The sequence below is a fragment of the Mauremys reevesii genome, linkage group 6 (assembly GCF_016161935.1).
Source record: "Mauremys reevesii isolate NIE-2019 linkage group 6, ASM1616193v1, whole genome shotgun sequence".
Lineage (NCBI taxonomy): Eukaryota > Metazoa > Chordata > Testudines > Geoemydidae > Mauremys > Mauremys reevesii.
Genome location: NC_052628.1, coordinates 103,396,920 through 103,418,083, shown reverse-complemented (window position 1 = coordinate 103,418,083; position 21,164 = coordinate 103,396,920). Strand labels below are relative to the sequence as shown.

Sequence of the window (21,164 nt, the reverse complement as noted above, 5' to 3'; positions counted from 1 at the left end):
ACCCATGTGTCTTTGCATGAATTACATTACTATCTTTCAATTCTTCATTAATTGAGTCCTGTATCAGTCACTCCATTATCTTACCCAGAACTGATGCCAGGTTGGCATGCCTGTACTCACCAAAGCACCCCATTTACTTGGTTTTTAAAATTGCATAACATTAGCTTTTTTCCAGTATTCTTGAACTTCCCCAGTACACTATGAGTTATTGAAAATCAATATTAACAGTTCAGAGAATTCATCAGCCCGCTCTTTTAAAACTCTTGGATGCAAATGATTTGGACTAACTGATTTTGAAATATCTAACTTTAGTAGCTTCTGCTTAACATCCTCCAGAGATACTAGTGGAATGGAAAGAGTATATCACCATCACTATCATCTCCCTGCCTCCCCTGATGCAGAAGAAAAAGTATTTATTGAACACTTCTGCAACTTCTGCCTTAATGATAATTCTGCCATTTCGATCTAGCAATGAACTGATACAATTTTTCCCCCCAATATATTTAAAAAAAAACCCTCCAAATTGTTCTTAACTGGCAATAGATTTCTTCTTGTATCCCTTTGCTTTATCCATTTTCTACAATTCTAATTTCTTATTCATATTCACTACTATCACCTTCCTCTTTCCTGTATTCTCTTTTTATAGCTGCCCCTTCAAACCAGCTCAGACTTTGACTGGTACACTCTTCTTCCTCAAATTTTGGAACTCCATTTTTGAGACATTTAATAAGATACTCTTAAATGATTCCCAATTATCATCCACATATTTTGATTTAATTAATCCTCCAACTGATTTGGCTGATAATTGCTTTCAACTTTGTGAAATTGGCCCTGTTAAAACAGCAAATGCGTATATTACTGGTCTGGATTTTATCTGGTTTGTACATTGTAAAAGTGATCAAGTCATGATCACTTTTATCTGAGCTATCATAAATGTTTAATTCTCTGAGCAGTTCCTCTTTATCTTTTAAGGCATGGTCTAATAAAGAATCCCCTCTCCCCATGTTCAATGCAACACTTTTTGAGTTAGGAAAATGTCACCTATGTTTAGAAATTCCACAGATGTTTTTGTAATGGCAGCATGAGACCTCCAGCATGTCACTCAGATTGAAGTCCCCCATGATCATGCAGCTTTGATCCCCTACACATTAGAAATAGGTGCATAAGGAACCCATCATCATGTTCTGTAATGTGATTTGGTGATCTGTGGCAGACACCAACTCATACCCCATCTTGAGCTTTATTTGTTAGGACATTGATCCATGAGCATTCAAGCTCATTTTCTTCCGAGTTATCGGTGACTCAGGAAGATATAATGCCATTTTTGACAAAGTACTACTCCCCCTGGAACCTTTGCAGAAGTGTGTGTGGGGGGGTGCGCGCCCAAGGCCAACTCCCTCTCCAAGGCTGGCTGCTCCAGTGATGAGCCAGCTTCCCTCACTTCTGGTGCCAAAGCAGCCCCTGGTGGGACAAAGGTGTAATTGCAGCACCTCCTCATCAAATCTATTATTACGGGGGGAGGAGGGGAATCTGCAAGGGACATGAATTCTGCACATATGTTTCTTTTGTTAAAAAGTTGGAGGGCATGACCCCATAGTCCCCCTGACTCTGGTACCAGTGACTCCCTTCCCCTTTTGCCCACTCAATCCTTTCTAACTTGGTTATAACCATTGATTTTAACATTTAATGGTGTGAATTATCCCATGAGGTTTCAACTAAATCAAATGTAGGCTCATAAATAAGCAATTCCGATGTTTGTCATCCAGGCTCCTATCATTGCTGCAGGAACAAGGGACAGGTAATTTAGAAGCCATTGTATCAATAGCTGAAGATAGCTACCTGCTTTCTACCTTACTGCCATCTAAAATCCAATTGATTCAATTAAATTCTGAGGACAGACCAAAACAAAAAATACATTATAAGGAAGCATTGAAATGAGAATGAAACAGAAGGACAAGGGAGTGAAAAGATATGGGTTCGAGGCCTGCTCTCCTTAGTCATGCAAGTCATCTCATGTGATCAATGTTTTTAAGAGAATTTGGCCCCTGGAGGAAAACAGGGTGAAGACAGATTCTGGTGAGAACAGAAAGAATTAGGAATATGGGGAGAAAATTTGTAAGAAGAGAGGGAATGAGAGTTCTACAAATATAACAAGAAAGTTTAAAAAAATGTATTTGATTTAGTATTCAACAGTAGAATTGCAAAGTCTGGTTATGCACTGTTGAAATCACTGGGAATTTCATTATTTACTTCAGTGGGAGTAGCATCAGCCCCATATTCTTAGCATATAATGCTCATACTACAACAGCAACATGTCAGTACTACTGGACTCATGATGTGCTAACAGTAGACCAAGGAGCGCCCACAAAAATATTTCCCCATAGCCTATTATAAAATTCATGTCCCAGGGATGTTTTTGTTTATAGGCAGATGAATGAGGGATTAGGGATTGTATCCATTTATTTTCCTGTTTAAACAATTTTTTTCTCACAAACCAAGAGGAAAGCAAACAAATTTACATTACCTAGCTAGAAATAATTATAATCACTCCCTGGAACCTACAACATGCATGTTCATTGTCAAGCACACTTTGGAGTTTCCATCATTTGCAGCTGCACCAGATGGGAGTTTGTGAAGTGAAGACAGTAGGATCAGGGAGGGTCTTTGTCCAGGAAAATCCACTGGAAAACTTGACATTTGTGATGCCTTTTGGAGGCAAAAAAATAAAACTCTTCATAAGCCCCTGAAAAAGGAGGGATGATTTAACTGTAACTAGGAGATGCCCTCAACCCAAGACAGGTACATTATTATTTGCACAACCCCATAGATATGACTACTCATCTCTATCCCTCAAGTCATCATGGAAGTGAAATGTTACCAAGGGGCACCCACGGGAGTCCCTCCCTGCCAGCACATTATTGTATTAATCAGTGCTCCAACATGGGCTAGGACTGGGTTCTGGCAGGGTGCGGGGAGAAACTCTCGCCCCTTTCCTACCCTTTGTTGTGCTCAAAAGAGACAAGGTTTTGGAAAATTGTCCACATATGCTGTAAGTGGATGCAAAGTAAAATAGCCTGAAATTATGAAATTCAAAGACACTATTGATTTTTTTAAAGGCTCGAATCAAACAGATCAATTTGGATACATCCAGTCAGAAGATGTATTACATGGATTTGTAGAGAGATCAAGAATTCAGCAAAAATCAGGTTTTTAGTTTGAACCTACAGCTGATGATAATACTGACATGCATTTCATCTTACCCAAGTTACTTGTGAGTAAATATCCAATCTTATCTTTCTAGCTTCTTTAAACTCAGTACTATAAAAATAAAATGGATGAAACTAGTAATTACATTTTCCGAAGTATACCCAGAAGTATACCGTACGGATTTCTTCATTTCTTTTTCTTAGCAATAAAATGGGAGATGGAGGCCCGATCCCCAGCAGAGCTGCCATCTAGTTTAAAGAAAGAAATACATTCTGAAAGCTGTGTACTAATAAGATCCCATTTTCTAGTCTTCTTTGTAAACCAAAGAATTCTCAAAAGTTACTTGAATGGAGAAGAAATAATAAAAATAATTAACTGAAACAGTTAAAGGGACTGGCTGTTCAGAAGGTGACACTCCTCCCTCTGCATCTATATTTATTATTAGGAGTGCTGAGCTTTTGCATTAAGAGGAAAGCCTACTGCCTGATAAAAAAAGCACATGATGCTGTTCATAAGAATAACATTGTTAACCCCACTGTCCTGACTCAATTCTACTTGGTATAGTTCTATTCTTCCAGCAGTTTCAACTGGAAATTATATCTTTCATTTCCTCTCCTAAACTATTGTGCAGCATTGCTGCTCATGACTAGACAATTTTTCTCCCTTTAACACCACAAGTGGTTGGACTTTAGGGGTCGATGATATTATCCCCAGAGTTCATTTGAGGTCAGGTCAAGTAATCAATTAGCCGTGTCATTCCTGCATGGGTGAGCTGACTCATGGAGTTGCCAAATGATCATGGGGGGAGTAGAATTTGACCTGAAGGGGATTCGGGCCTCTGCACTGCTCCTGAGCTCCAATGATCTACAGCTTTAGGATTTGTGTTCTCAAAGTGTCCTTGATCACTGTCACATTCTGGAAAGCAGGATGGGGTGGACAGATTACCCCTAGAAACGAATGTATGTATATTAGCACTATTGGACTCAGCCACTACCTTATACCCAGATTCCTCATGGAACTGAGGGGCAAACAATGCTCAGAGAGCACCCGTCTCCCTCCCTCCCTCCCTCACTATGGAGCCTGACCCTCATAGCTCAGAAGTTATGGGGCACATGCTGTGGAGCTGTCACTTCTCCTTTCATGTTCCTACCTTTGCTGGTTCTCCTTCACTGCTTGCAGAACTGTCAGGGAACATTTGATCCTAAGTTTGTAAAATTCCTTGGAATGAAAAGTGTTTAATGGAAGATGGCTTCTCCTTAGAGGCCCACTCTTTCATGTGACAATTCTTTTCAGGGCATTTATTAATATTAGATATATTTGTTTAAGTTTTATTTTTAGGGGTGTGGAGGAAAAGGAAACAATCATCTAGGTGTGTGTACTTCTCTTCCTATCCATTAGAATAGATGAGTTGTGGGACAAAGAGTTGAGAGAGCCGTAAGTAGTGGTGATGGGATCATGGACAATCTGGGCTAGAGAGTTATGCCTGAATGCTTCCATGTATGTCTATCATTCCTCCCTCTTGTTCTATGTACTTTCTTTAGTTGTACTGAGCACCTAATTTTACCAGGAAATAAGAGCCACAAAGGGTTGGAAAAGCAGTGCAGGGCAGAGCTTTCCCTTAGAAACAGAGTATTGCCACTTTCTCGTATATTAAGAAGGTGAGGATTGAGAGTGACAGTCCCATATTTACCTATAAGTTACAGCCATGAGAATAGCATCCCATTATTCTAGGTATTGTTAATAGCAAGGCCCAATGGGCCCAAATGATGATTTTTTGAGGCTGGCAAAATTCTGTGAAATATTTGTTGACAGAAAGGGTCTAAATTGCAGACCAAATGACTAGTATCTGAATAAGCAAAATGAGCTATTGATATGACCCAATGACTATTTGAGATCATAAATAGTAAATACAAAGATTCTGAAACAAGGAAGTAATGCTCAGAATAAAGGTACCAAAATTTTTGGCTAATTAGCAAAATTAGTGACAAGGGATGGTTTTTAGGAAATGAAAAGTTTGGGGTTATTGAACTGGGCTCTTAGGGGTTTCCTCAAGGAAGGCCAAAAGACCCTTGATCTACTTTGAGGATCCCTGAAGTCCAGGAACAAAGATACATGCCTCAAAGGGCATTCAAGCTCAAACACAATTGGCAAGAACATCAGACCATCATCACTGCACCAGCTAGTTACCAAATTGCCTCCAGGATGCAAGATTTAAGATTCATCCTCTTCCCCACTCATGTTCTATTTTTCTTCGTTTCCTATTTTCCTCAGAGCTTCTGTCCAGCTGACTGAAATCACCCAACAGGATGAGATGGCCTGTCTAGTCCTACCTAGCATGAGAGAAACTGGTGGAAATAGAGGACTAATTGACGAGGGCCAAGAGATGGATCTGTTCATGACCAACCAGCATAGATCACCTCTTGTGAACTTCAGTGACTGAAAACCATAGTTCCTTCACCTTGATCCTCTTCTCTCTTTTGTGAGCCTGTTTGTTAGTCATCACCAGGCTTTACCTGGCTGGAATTCACTCTCCTGGTGCCAGGGTCTTCTCTGCAGGAGCCTGTCTCACTCCCTGTCTTCCATCAGGCCCCATCAAGACTTAACAGAGCATAGGTGGGAAGGAAAAGTTCCTTCGCTCATCAGGTTTGGCTGTGCCCAGGCATCCAGCCCATTGTGGGTCAAGCTACCCTCACACCCACCTCTTAAAAACTTCACTGAAACCTCAGACAAGCCTTTTAAATGAATACCCATTCAACTCTCAGGCCCGGGCTCTAGGACCCTGCAAGGTGGGATGGTCCCAGAGGATGGGCTCCATCCTGAGCCCAAATATGTAAACAGCATTTAAATGCCCCCTTAGCTGAGTCCCACAAGCCCAAGACAGCTGGCATGGGCCAGCCACGGGTATCTAATTGCAGTTTTATGCATTACAATGTGTTTCCTTATATGCCTCTTTATGTGTAACAATGCATCATAATTACCATACAAGTTTGACAATGCACTAAGCCACACTAGAGTCTTGGTGCTTACAATGCCCCCAAATCAGGTTTAACTCTAATTGACAGCGCACAGGGCGCTCATTGGTAATACCAATCTCTTCTACTGCATTTTTCCTCCTTCATTCTCAGAGTGATTTGCAAAGATGATCCATGTCATTGTCCCCCATTTTATACATAGGGAAAATGAGGAAACAGAGATGAAGTGACTTGCCCAAGGGTCACCCAGCAGGCCAGAGGCAAAGAAGGTAACAGAACCCAGGACTCCAGAGTCCCAGTCCAGTGCTCTAACACACATTTGAGTCCTTGGGACACTGCTCTATATCAATATTAACAACATACGAGATGTGGAACTGCTTGAGAAATTTTATAAATTGAAACCCAAAATTAAATCTGTCTAGCACAGCACAGAGATAGCTTAAACTAACCAATCAAAGGCCTTTTTCAGAATCAAAGTATGATCAGAAGACTTCCCCTCACCCATTTTACCCCCTTCTTCCAAGGAGAGCATTGCAATACTCAATCTGTCTAATGCTATGATTCATGGTTTTACATGTTATGAAACCCAACTGAGGCAGGTGTGTTAGCTCAGGCATGACCATTAAATGACAATCATGGTTAATGTCTTTGTTAATGTCTTGATCAGATAAAATGGTTTATACAATTTTCTATTTTTTGGATCCTTGCCTTTCTCGAGTACCCAAGAGATTGTACTTTTTTACAAGAACTTGGGAGTGTGGTCAGATATTTGTCTGCATGTGTGTTTTCCCTCTGTGCTGTCCCAGCTTTGCACAGACAGCTGGCACAGCAGACCTTGAGTGAACTGCTCAATGACCACAAGATCCGTTAAGGCATGAAGGCACCCAGCTAGGTTTATTGTCGATGAGGCACAGTAATAGCACCTAGCAGACTCTACGAGACTACTAAGATATTTAGGCCCATGACAATGGACGGAGCTCAGTCAGTGGCAGGACTTTCCTCTGCCCTCTAGGCTAGCCAAAGATAGTCCCTTTGAGAGATGTCTTTATACTCTGATATAAACAAGTTACGAACTGTAACTCTCTTCCTACTATGGGGGAATGGCCCTCTTGTCAAGAGTGTGGCAAAACACCCAGACCATCTTGGGAGTAAGTTGTTGAGGGGGGAAAAATACTTAAAGTCCACAGGAATTCCATTTTGTCCAGGTGATTTTCCATTGGGATTTACTATTGTGCTGTGAGTGACATCTTCAATCTCATCATCTAGATTTCAGCCCCAGAGTGCAGTTCTTGCAGAAATGAGATGTAGTGTTGGACAGTTTAGGGCAACCGTACCTGTGTTTTTGGAACACCTGATAGCTGTTCAGTCAAGAATGGATGCTTTGGCTGGCAGCACCTGTTGCTTGGACCCTGGTTTACCTTCTGCCCAGGAACATCGACTCTGTTTTATTTTGTTTTTCTTTTGTTTTTTAAGACAGGTCATCTCATCTTGGTATGCTGATGCAATGTGGTTGATTTTAGGGTTTGATGAAAAGCTGAGAGAGAGAGATAGGGTAGGAGGAAAGAAATAGTGGGGCAGAAAATAACTCAAAAAGGAAAGAGAGGCAAGACAGAATGTTGTGTGTCTTCACAACACTGATAATTAACCCACTGATGGGCTGAGGACCAGATATGTTGATTGTCAGAACTCACAAGTGAAAAACCAAGTTCTTTGAACAAGAATCAGGCCAGATGGCCTTTCTCCTGGAAGAAAAGTCTTTTAGTCTGGTTTGCTTTATTTTATTTTGGTGTCAGGGAATATAAAAAGAGATTAAATTAGCTGGGATGCAAAGTGGAACAGATTATGAGGAGAGTAATTCCCCTCCCCCCCCCAGTCTCTTTTTAAGAAATTTAAAAAGAGAAAAGTGGGTGGCATAGTTTTTTCTCCTCATTATTTTGTCCACCAGTTAGGTCTAATATTTGTCACACCAGTGTTGATTTATTATCTTATCTTAAGCATGATTTCAACAGTCCCTGAATCATATCAGCAGGTCCTTTTTGCTTGAACTAATCCAGATTTGTCTGGTTTGTTGGCCCTTGTCCATAATATTCTTTACTAAAAATAACTTGACCTACTTCCTTTGGTAAATTCCTAAGCAGGCAATAGTTATAGACCAATTGTCACAACATAATCTCCGTGGACCAGTGGTCCTGTCTGTGTGCCATGAGCCAGTTTAAAATCAGGCTATTTATCAAAAAATCCTTTCTTTCTCTGTTGGTCCCTGGAGAATCCAGTTTGAACTAGTATATGCATATCTCTCCATGGCTTCAAAGGGTTGATAACAGAGGAAATATATTAGCATTCCCCCTCCGTACTAGAGAAGGTACATACAATGCCACAATAACACATACACAACTGCACTTTTAATATAAATGTACCCCCAAAGGTATTAACCCAAATTCAATAAAGTTTAACTTAATTCAATAACACTTCTTAATTCTGTACTTTTTGTCCAGGATATTAGAGCATCTTCTCAGTCTGTCACAGTGTTTCATTAGCAATAAGGGATGCAACAAGCAGGTGAACTGGTACAAAATAGTGATTTGTTCTGACTATGAAACAAACTTCTGGAGGAAATCAAGTGAATCCCAAGACTGACAGTCTTTAAGAAATACGGCAAAACTTACCCTTTCAAAGAAGTCTTTACATGTAAGGAATGACACTCACAACATTGGCACCCTGTGAAGGGGTTCACTCACTGCAGGAAAACCGCCTCCTGGTCAGGCATTGTATAACAGCTCTCTCCCCATATGGCGCACCCTGCTGGCAATGGCTCTGGTCTCTCTGCCTGTTACTCAGCCCTCCATCCAGATCATGGATTTAATCCACGCCTTCCAGGGTTCTCTCACTCTCTCCCTGGTAGTCCAAATCCTGCCCTTCCTTTAGGACACACCAGAGCCTGCTCCACCCCACTGGCTGCTTCATGCCTCCCCACCCGTCTCCTCAAGTCAGACTAGAATCCCAGGGCTTATTCTCCCTCCCTGGGCTTCCTCCTCACCATCTCTCTATTCCCGCAGACGGACTGACTGACAGACACACACACACAGGCCCACATTGACCCATTCAGGACCTGTGTGGGGTCCACACCCCCTTCCACCCAATAAACCCCAACCAAACAAAATAATTATTAAAATCTTAACAAACAAACAAAAACAAACCACCTGCCCTCAAGCAGAGCTTTTAACCTGAAAAGGTCAAAGAGCCAGAGACCCCACTAAAGACTTTTCTAGCGCTATTGATTTTTATGTGGACGGTGTTCAGGTACCATGATGATGGGCAACCTAAAATAGTCATCTAGATTGAAGATGCAAATAAGTCAATATGCTAACGATCTTTTGTTGGTCTGGCACCAAGCCACACCCTGCCAGACTTACAGTTCTGAGCCTCTAGTCTCACCCACCTATAAATTCCTCCTAAAACCTGATCTTCTTTCTCCAGTTGCACACATTACTAGACGTGGAATATCCACATGAAGACTCAGTGCCTTTTTGGAAGATATACTTTTAATTAAACACAAGTTATTGAGTTTAGTACAGGGGTAACTCATTGAAATGCTGGCCTATGATATATAGGAGGTCAGCCTAGATGAACCCATTGTCTCTTCTCCCCTCAAAATGTATGAATCTGTGAATGCATTTGATTCAGAAACCTGTATATGTGTAGTCATTTGACGGATTTTGTGAAGATGAACGTAGGTTGTTAATATAAATCAAGATTTACAAAAGTATGCAAAAAGAACGTGTGGCAAAGTATGTTTCAGCAATTTAAATCCTTATTAATACGTGTTTCAAGGAATAAGGCTATATTCTGTCACTATATCCAGGCTGTGTCAAAATCCTGCAGATGCTTCCTTTGCAACACATCAGAAGTCCAATCTTTCTTCCTATCCATTTTAGTCTCCGCTCCCTCCCATCCTAGTACATTGCCCTAAGTGGGTTTTTAATGGTGGTATCTGCCATTTGGAAACAGATGCATATGATTAACAAGCACAAAGAGAAGTACATAGCAATCTTCTTGCACTGGCACAAATTATGTATGTGCTGCAGATAAAAATCTACAGTACATATATATACACACACACACACACACGTATTAGTGTTGGGTAGAAGAAACAGAGGAGTGCTATCCCCTAGCACTCCAAGCTATTAGTGGCTGTCAGATTTCAAAGAGGATAAAAGAAGAAGGGAATGACACTGGAATGCCCATCCTGTCCAAAATGCTACTGGAGAAATAATCTATTTGGTTACCTTTGGTCCACTTCCTCTTCAAATTTTTCCACTATTTTCTTCTTGCTTTTCACAAAGCAAAAGGCCTACAAAGGACTTGCACAAGTCCACTCATGCCTGCCCCACTGTTCTAGCACTTGCCAAAAGAATGCTGCCTCCCTGTCATACCTTCCTTCCCTTTCCTTCTAATCAATTGCCCACCCAGGGAACATTTCTCTTCATGTCATAATCTAACATAAGCCATTTAAGAACATGCATAACTCTGCTCATCTGAATAGTCCTATTGAAGCCATGTATTTTCCGGATGGGGCCTTACATAAGCTCTTGGAAACAAGAAAAGATTTCTTTTGTTTTATTAATGTATGGATTTCTATGCACATTTATGGTGATCTGTGAATAACAATAAGTGAGGCATCTTGATCACTACTGATGGGTGGATGCCATATAAATGGGAGGAATAAAAGCAAAAGAGGAGACATAAGATTTTTTTTTAACAAGAACTAGGAAGTGAGAATTAAGCCCCTATCATGATGCATGCCATTTTAATTTGTGTCTGGACACTTACATATGCTAATGACAGCTGGTTTAACTTAAATGTAGCATTATAATAATCTTCTATGGAACTATAGCTTTAGTGGTAACAGCTACCAGAAAAGTTTTTTAAAAATGTAAGACCTATGAATTTGAGGTCATGCTGGTAATAAAATACCTGCTGTACACAAAGGATATTTGTGACTTCATATTGTGTTTTATTATCTCCCTGAATCCTAAAAAACTGGTTTGGCTTGTCCCTTAGCTCTATTTCTCATTTGTAAGGCAACCAAAACCACCAATGATTAAATAAAGGAAAGGAAGGACGGTGAAGGCTATTTAAGGATTCATGACAAGAGGGGAACATTACATGAAAGAGTGTGAAAGAAAATGGGTTAAGCTTGCACCATTTTCTATTCTTGCTAAAAACTTTGTCCCAAAATATTGCAGTTTTCTGTTCCCATTAAACGCTTTGTCATGAGAACGCGGCACCATAGTTTTTATACTTTACATACAGTTTTACTTCTTTGACCTTTCAACATTTTATACTTGGATTGGTAAACATTTAAATTCCATATTCCATTGGCTAGTAAAGCTGTAAATATGGAAGGGGGTGAAGTTGCCAACCAACCAGAGAGATGCTATGAAAAGGTCAAAGCGGAAGAACATGTCGTTATTACTGCCTGAATATATGAGCTATTCAAATTATGTCACCTCATTCTCATGGCAAAGATCATCAATTGAAAATAAAATGGCACAGCATTAATCTATTCTTATGGCCCAGATTACGACGTGGGGAAATGGCACATTTACACCCTTCTAAATACAACCTAATGTTTTCTTCCTCTTCTGCAATGTTTGGAAACTTCCCATATTTGGTAACCAGCAAGGTATGCATATTGCTAGCCTATGTAAATACCTATTCTTGTCACTCTTATCCTGGTCCCCACTCTTCTCTTCCCTTTCTTATCTCTTACCCCCAAATGTCTCGTCTTAAATTAGATTGTTAGAGTACAGATTGTCTCTTCTTATGTTTGTAAAACACTGAGCACAACAGGCCTCTGTTTCCGGTTGAGGCCTCTGGATACTATCATAATACAAATAGTAAATAAAATGTTAATAAAGGCATTTATCATATCCAGTCCAGAATTGTTGGCAAATCATGGATGCTCTTTAGTCCCTACTGTCACACATCCCTTTTCTACCAGTGAGTTGGTGTGGGTCCTCAATCAATCCCCAAAGTCAAAGGAAGCTGTATTTGTTTTTGATGCTGCTAGGACATGGATTCCCCATTATGCAGATTCTAAAACCCTCCTGGAGCAGTACTACATTTCAGTCACAGGCAGTAATATTGCCTTCAGAATAAGTCAGATCCGCAGACACAGAAACTACTGGATTTTTAAATCAAAAGCCATTTTATACAGTAGTTCCCAAGAATTGAATCTCTTCATTTTCAAGCAATTAAACTGGATCTTTCTTATAGCTTCCCCCATCCAATCCTCTGCTTTCATAAAAATAACTAGACGTAGTGACACTGGTAGACCAGGTGCCAGCTCATGCCAAGGCCCTGGGTCTCACTGAACACTGACAAATATGTAGCAGGAAACCAGTCTGGCTCAACTGCGGTTTAGCAAAGTTAAAATAAATATTACTGTTATAAAATTGTGTTTGGTGTTTAGACTTTATGGAATGCTTGTAGGATGTTGCATGTACTACTCCTACTTATACAATCTGTATCCCATGCTATAAGGCAATACTTTAGTGTTTACTCTACAACTAAAATGTTTGTTCTGAAACTCTGTAATTCACTCAACAACAAAAATCTTCACTTAATGCAAAATGCTGGATTCCTATAGAAGGTACTATCCTGCCCATCAGGAAGGACTACCGAATCCAAATGAGCCATGCTGAACAAATACTTTGTTGATTGCTGTCCCTCACCAACCCATAAAGAGATTAAATGCAGAAACACTCATTCCATCAACTTGGACTCTAGATAGATGGGGGTACAAATCTCTGACCAGAAGGAATTATAATCTTTTTATGCTGTTTAGACTCTAAGGGGAAAATATTCCTAAACATAAGAAAGAGATCCCTAGAACTAACCTGGCTTAGCCCTAATGGACATATAAGGCTGGCATATTTCAGCAGCTCTATCGCTATCTGAAACCTAAGATTGCAACTCATGTGTGTATGTTTATCTGTTTTAACCATGTAAATAACTCATTTCTTTTGCCTAGTTAATAACCTTTAGTTAGTTTATTACAGGACTGGCTACAAGCCTTGTCTTTAGCGTGAGAGCTAAGATGCAAACTGACCTGGGGTTAGTGATTGGTCCTTTAGGACTGGGAGTAACATGAATATTTTCTGATCTTTGATATATAGTGACCATCTATCACATAGTCAAGCTTGCCTGGTGACAAGATAGATTGGAATGCCCAAGGGGACTGTGACTCCATGTTATGGTTGTACAGTGCCTGAGGAGTTTACACTTGTCACTTGGTTGGTGAAATCTAATTATAGGACTCTCAACCAATTTGGGGTTTGTGCTCTGCTTTTTACCAGCCTGCCCTGAGGTTGATATTCTTGCTCATGAGCCACTCTACACGGTGTGACAGCTGCTGCTTCACTCCTTTTTGCCATGAATGGGAGACATGATTTCTGGATATTTTGACTAGTCTTTTACATTTGTATAACTGTCTTTTGTGTCTCTCTCATGCTGGTAGTGAAAGATGGAGCCTCACATTTCAGGAGCTATGACTTCTACCCAACCCCAGTCCTCTTGTTTTCCTATAAGAATATATTATGCTCTTACATCTATGATGGGCAAGTGGTTCATTACTCTGAAACAGATTATTGTCCCAAGTAACAGGTCTTGTGATAACTTGCTCCTCCACCACACTATCATTCTCCTCATAGAGTTCATTTTTCATGGACGTGCAACACAACTACCCATGCCCTCACAAGGGCAGCATGCTCAATAACAAGTTTTAAAATCCAACCATGCAATAGTGTGAAAAACCTAAAAATCACTGTGTTAAAATTCCAGTCTAGGTAACATTAACAAAACCAACAGACCTCCTATCTATTAATATATTAAACAATGCATCAGGAATAGCTCCCAGAGTCAGTTTAATATTTGTCCTCACTCTTACACTTCCCTCTAATTTGATCTCATCAATCCAGAAATCTCTCTGTATATAAGCTCAAAGCCCCTCCCATCATCCATCTGATAGTATTTTACTTAAGGGCCCAGCTTACTTTAGCCCATACACTTCCTTAAGGGTATCAGCTGGCTCTCATCCCTAGCCAGACCGACCAATTAAATAGATGGGGGGGGGTGCTTCCTCAGCACCTTCTTTAAACCTTTTAATCCTTTGTGTGCCCCATTCTACAGAACCAACCTGGGAAGGAAAAGGGTGTGTATCTGAGTACATCCCCACAAACAGCTGATACAGCTGGAGGACACTTCAATCTCCCTGGCCACTCAATTACAGACCTAAAAGTCGCAATATTACAACCAAAAAAACCTTCAAAAACAGACTCCAACGAGAGACTGCTGAATTGGAATTAATTTGCAAATTGGACACCATTAAATTAGGCTTGAATAAAGACTGGGAGTGGATGGGCCATTACACAAAGTAAATGTATTTCTCCATGCTTATTCCCCTCCCCCACCCCGCACGCGTGCGCGCACACAGTTCCTCACAGCTCCTTGTCAATTGCTAGAAATGGGCCATTTTCATTACCACTACAAACAGTTCTTTTTCTCTCCTGCTGGTAATAGCTCACCTTAACTGATCACTCTCAGAATGTGTATGGTAACTCCCATTGTTTCATGTTCTCTGTGTGTATATATATATTATCTTCCTACTGTATTTTCCACTGCATGCATCCGATTAAGTGGGCTGTAGCCCACAAAAGCTTATGCTCAAATAAATTTGTTAGGCTGTGGCTACACTTAGCACTTCAAAGCGCTGCCGCGGTAGCGCTGCCGCGCTTTGGCGCTCGTGCGTAGTTCAGCACCAGCCAGCGCTGGGAGAGCTCTCCCAGTCTCTGTCCGCCTCTACCCTCCTGGGGACATATGGGGGACAGGCGGGCGCGCCCAGCGCTGGGGGGCTTGATCACACTGGCGCGCGCAGCGCCGCCAAGCAGCAGCGCTGGAGAGGGTGTGTTTTCACACCCTGCTGCAGCGCTGCAAATTTGTAAGTGTAGCCAAGCCCTAAGTCTCTAAGGTGCCACAAGTACTCCTTGTTCTTTTTGCAGATACAGACTAACACGGCTGCTACTCTGAAACAGTTTTCACAGGCACCTATTGATGTAGTAAACCTCACCATGTAATAGGGAAACTCTCAGGCTCATGTAACATTCTGTAAAATCAAATCCCTAGAATCAGTGTACCTAAAGCTTTCTGCTCCTGAAGTATAAGCTTTTTGGCTACTCTGTTTTTCTTTTAAGTATGCAGAATTCCAGTAAATATTGTTCTAAATGGTACTGCTCTTCTTCGTCTCTATCCACCTAATGAATACAGTGCTGTCAGAAAGGAGCAAGAAGCTCAGTGTCCTGCAGGAATTTCAGTGGGAAGCCCCTAAGGAATCAGGCTGTCAGTACTGCATCTAACTTTGATTTCTTGCAATCTTATTCTGTATCTGATAACTTGGTCTTGCTTTGCTGTGCTATTGCTAGCTTCCTAGCATTGCCTTCTTGGTGCCCTGACATAGACCTCTATAGAATTTATTTTTTAAAAGTATCATCTTAATTACCCCTCAAGCATATTCCTGTTCAGATGATATCTACTCTTGCATTGTATACGGTGTAGGGTACTCTTTCAGATCCAGAAATGTTAATGGATTGCCAATTGTATAAATGAGAAAATTACATGTATATTAGGAGACAGGACATACCTAGTGCTTCAAGTCAGGCACAGAAGTTAATGCTGCCCTCAGGCAGTTTTACTTTGAGCATCCCACAATTATGTGTCTGATAAGTCAAGCAAATTGCCTGACACTGACCATGATAGTGTTGTATGGGTAATTTATATTTATTTATTTTTCAGCTGGGTTTGCTCTTTAAGCACAAATTTCTCCAATGTGTTAAACATATTTGCTATGGATGGTGAAAACAGAAGCCCCAATTTCAATATGTGTGACTTGTTTTTACTACATCTCTTAGCCGAGAGTGGTGATATAGTGGTGCAGCTTATTCAAAAATGTTATGTGTTTTTCTTTTATTCCCCTACATGACTTCAGGGGCCAAGAGCAAGTGGAAATGTTTAGTGAACCTCTACACCATTATATCTCTCCTTGAAGTGTTTCAATACATTTTCCTTGTCATATCTTAGTACAGGGGTAGGCAACCTATGGCACACGTGCCGAAGGCGGCACACAAGCTGATTTTCAATGGAACTCACACTGCCTGGGTCCCGGCCACCGGTCTGGGGGGCTCGGCATTTTAATTTAATTGTAAATGAAGCTTCTTAAACATTTTAAAAACCTTATTTACTTTACATACAACAATAGTTTAGTTATACATTATAGACATGGAAAGAGACCTTCTAAAAATACTAAAATGTATTACTGGCATGCAAAACCTTAAATTAGAGTGAATAAATGAAGACTCGGCACACCACTTCTGAAAGGCTGCTGACCTCTGCCATAGTACCATGTGTTAAGATGTGTGTTGTGGGGAGCAGGGCTGGGGAAGGGAAGTCTTATGGTATCTTTCATGCAAAATTCCCTGGGCACTTTTGCAGTTGTTACAAGGTATAATTAGTAGTGATTCTAAAGGGGTCATTTTAGGGCTGTCGATTAATCGCAATTAACTCATGCGATAAACTCAAAAAAATTAATCACACTGTTAAGCAATATAATACCAATTGAAATTTATTAAATATATATGTGGATGTTCTTCTACATTCTCAAATATATTGATTTCTATTACACAGAATACAAAGTATACAGTCCTCACTTTATATTATTTTTACTACAAATATTTGCATTGTAAAAACAAAATAAATATTTTCCAATGCACCTAATAAAAATATTGTAGTGCAATCGCATTATGAACATGTAACTTACAAATGTAGATTTTTTTGTTACATAACTGCACTCAAAAACAAAACAAAGTAAAACTTTAGAGCATACAAGTCCATGCAGTCCTACTTCTTGTTCAACCAATCGCTAAGACAAACATGTTTGTTTACATTGACGAAAAATAATGCTGCTGGCTTCTTATTTACAATGTCACCAGAAAGTGAGAACAGGCATTTACATGGCACTTTTTTAGCTGGTGTTGCAAAGTATTTACGTGCCAGATATGCTAAACATTCATATACCCATCCATGCTTCAACCACCATTCCAGAGGACATACTTTCATGCTGATGATGCTCATTAAATAAAATGTGTTAATTAAATTTGTGACTGAACTCCATGGGGGAAAACTGTATGTCTCCTGTTCTGTTTTACCCACATTCTGCCATATATTTCATGTTATAGCAGTCTCGGGTGATGACCCAGCACGTCGTACATTTTAAGAACACTTTCCCTGCAGATCTGACAAAACGCAAAGATACCAATGTGAGATTTTTTTGTACATAATTCTACTTTTGTAAGTTTAACTTTCATGATAAAGAGATTTCACTACAGTACTTGTATTAGGTGAATTTAAAAATTACTATTTCTTTTGGTTTTTACAGTGCAAATATTTGTAATAAAAGTAAATATAGTGAGCACTGTATATTTTGCATTCTGTGTTGTAATTGAAATCAATACATTTGAAAATTTAGAAAACATCCAAAAATATTTAAATAAATGGTATTCTATTATTGTTTAACAGCACGATTAAATCAACATTTTTTTTTAATCGCGGATTAATTGCGAATACTTAAACTGCTTGACAGCCCTTGTTATTTTAAACAAACAACTTTTTTCTGGACTCAGCTAAATTTGATTTTTTTTACATTAGTACTTAATGAATTCCAACTCTGGGGAGCAAAATTACAGAATGGAAAGTACCACACTACAATTGTATTGGAATGTGTCTCTAAGGTGGTCTCATTCTTCTGAGGTTCGGGTTGCAGTAAGTTAGCTGATCATTACAACTAAGAAAGGGTTCCTGGTTGGCCAGTTTGCTAGGTAAATCCATGGACACACGTCATCTTCTCCTTTGGGGGAACGGAGTACGTAGCAGGGTATTGGGGGAGGAAATCTCTGAGTGACCCTACAGAGAGAGACATCCCCACTTTGGGGGTGGGGTTGACCCAGTGCAGAAAGGACCTTGGGGCCCACCTGGCAGATACTCTGAGATACATAGTGGATCAGGACCACCTTCATGGAATCTCTGTGTCTTCTTACTGGCTCTGGACCACAGTCATCTCCTTCAGCTCCTTGGCAATACTGCTCCATTGGAGCCATGCCACCAAAGTTTTACTGGGTAGTCTCCAGTGCTCTTGGGGGAAGCTATGAGGAAAAGATAATACAATCCAAATCTGTATTATTTTGTTTCATTTCCATTGGTCTGGAGAGGGACAACATGCAACCTCCTATACTTTCCTCTGTCCCACGATGCTCACCTTGTCCCACACTGTCATCATCATGGCAGACCAAATAACACATGGCAGATGTTAGTCATGTTGATCAGCGCACTACTGGAAGAGTGTTGAAATGCCAGAGTGATGACCCTGGTATAAGAATTTATATGCAATAGAATTAAATCTCCATCCTCTATGTAGGCCTCTGCTGGATAGGGAAGAGTACAGCACAGCTACTGAAACCCCCTTACGTAACAGGGGAAATTAATGTGCAGGGATTTGTGTTTGTATGAGCAGTTGTAGGGGGCAGGACCTGACCCATGGGAAACAGGCTGGCTGAGACGTATACTTTGAGGAGGCACACATCTGACAGCATTTCTTCCTCTGCATTCAGCACTCTAGAAGAGAGCTGCATATTTGTTCCTTGTTTGAATCAAGACAACTTCTGTTCTCATATATGTCTCCTGTGACTCCATACTAGAAAAGGCAGTCAGTTAAAGCTAACCTGTTGTACAATGCTGCATATTTCTGTGTTTCTTTTTGCTGAATCACTCTTAGGCAAAGTAGGCAGTGAAGAACTCAGAGAGAGCCATAGTATGTGTGTGTGTGTGTGGTGGGGGGAATGCTAGACATTTAAAGCATAATCAGAATGTAGTCCTTGGTGTGTCTAATCTACTTTTGGGCCTAAATGATTTTTCAAAACCCAGGTGAATTGAAACTATATAATAATTACATGAACAGTAGCCATAGGCAAAGGAATAAATAAAAACAATTAAACAATCCTCTGTGTCTTAACTATAGTATAAATATAAATGCTGGAGATCAAATGTATATGAGTTAAGAACTATACTGAAAATATTTAATAAGTCCACAATAAAATTCATAACTGAAGTTGATATCACAAATATGCGTTAGCCAATACTGCAATAAGAAACAAACAAACATTCAGTGACCAGTGACTTGGCAGACAGAAATGGGCAGTCCAGTAAAAGTATGTTTTGATGCAAACATCTGAATCAATATAACATTTGTACTATTTTATTAGACACCATGTTGACATAAGGAGTGTAGGGAGGCTGGATCTGATGACTGTACATTTCAGATAAACCATTATAAATTTGCTGAGCCTCTATAGTGAGAGTAGATGATGATGACGACAGTGAAATGAGTGGGAAGAGAAGCTGAATGAGTTTGGTTTGGACACTTATTACTGCTTGGTGAAAGGTTAGCATAATGTCTAGCATAGTATTAAACACCTTTATTTAAGTGTATAGGAATATTGTTTCTTCTAGGGAATAAGTTCCAAGATAAATAGCCAGTAAATCAATAGAAATCTCAGGCCACAAACTGAGGCTTTATTTATTGTGAACCGATTATCTCCTCACATAGATCCCAATAAAAATATAGCTTTATGTGGATTGCTTAATTAGTGGGTACTATCTACATGCACTAACAAATAACAAAACTGAAGGAAAGGCATAGCTATACGTGAACCTAATAATAGCAAGAGAAAAATGCCATGTTTTATTGTGACTAAACTAATTCTTAGAAATAAATAGTAATGAATATTAATAGATTATGATGTGAACACCTTGCAGCAAGGAATTATATCAGAAAATGTTCATAACAAAACATTATAGCAATGAACACTACAGATACTGTATGAATAGCCAGCAGTACATACAAGAAAGTTTTACTCAGACTTATTAATAAGTTGGCTTTCAAGATATTCCATTCACAACAAGCAATGAAGACCATTCTGTTCATTTCAGATTAAGAGACTAATAAAACAAGAAAAAGCACCCAAGAGAACACAATGTTCAAAAATCAGAAAATAAAATGGCCACTTAACTCTGAACAGAAGGATAGTGCTTAGAAACATACGAATGCAGTACATAGAAAACAAAGCATGAAAGTTTCATAGCTATGTATAGCACATTGGAGACTTTACAAGAGGTCATTTTACATTCCACCACCTGTGCTGAAATCAGATAGTTACCGGAAGGTGGTGATCATGTATTCTAAGTGCCCAAGAGAGTGCTACCTAAACAACTTTGGGGAATAAGGAAGCCTCTAAGAACATTATCTTTAAAATATTTGGGAACTGAATGCAGCAACCACATTTAACCCCCCCCCCACCCCAACAACAGAATATTAAACTTATATAAAACCCCTGCAATTTTACTGTTGCTTAAATGTCAATTGAATTCACCATGTGCTCAGCCCTGGAGGTGCTGGGGATTCAGGCCCTGAGTACTTAAGCATGTGCTTAACCATCAGCATGTGCAGCCCTACTGAGGGCAATAGATCTATGGCAATTTATACCAGATGAGGATCTGGCCCACTGTTTGTGCATGGATGATTTAGTAAATGGATTTAATGATGAAATATGATATCCTGTACCACACCCTGCATCTAACCAATGATGTTAGTCACAATACTTTGTTCATCTTCATCTCCAAGCCTTTCTCCACACTGCCCCTTATTATGCAATATTTTTCTCTGTTCCAGTCCAACAAGCCCAAACCATGTCCTCACTCAAATCCCACCTAAAAGTTCACTTCTTCCACAGTTTGCAGGGCCGGCTCCAGGCACCAGCTGAAGAAGCAAGTGCTTGGGGCGGCCAATACCAAGGGGCAGCACTCCGGCCACTATCAGGG

The 21,164-nt window shown here is 40.0% G+C and overlaps 1 long non-coding RNA gene across 2 annotated transcripts in view; it reads right to left on the bottom strand.

The window, feature by feature from the left end:
• Positions 1–2,530: 2,530 nt before the first annotated feature.
• Positions 2,531–21,164, bottom strand: part of LOC120407453 — a 32,616-nt gene continuing 13,982 nt past the window's right edge. The window contains exons 3-4 of one of the 2 annotated variants that reach the window (XR_005599981.1): positions 3,353–3,455; positions 2,531–2,743 (exon numbers count right to left, since the gene is read on the bottom strand). This is a non-coding gene — a long non-coding RNA (uncharacterized LOC120407453). The remainder of the gene's footprint in view (positions 2,744–3,352; positions 3,456–21,164) is intronic. The other variant, XR_005599982.1, reaches the window with a different exon arrangement.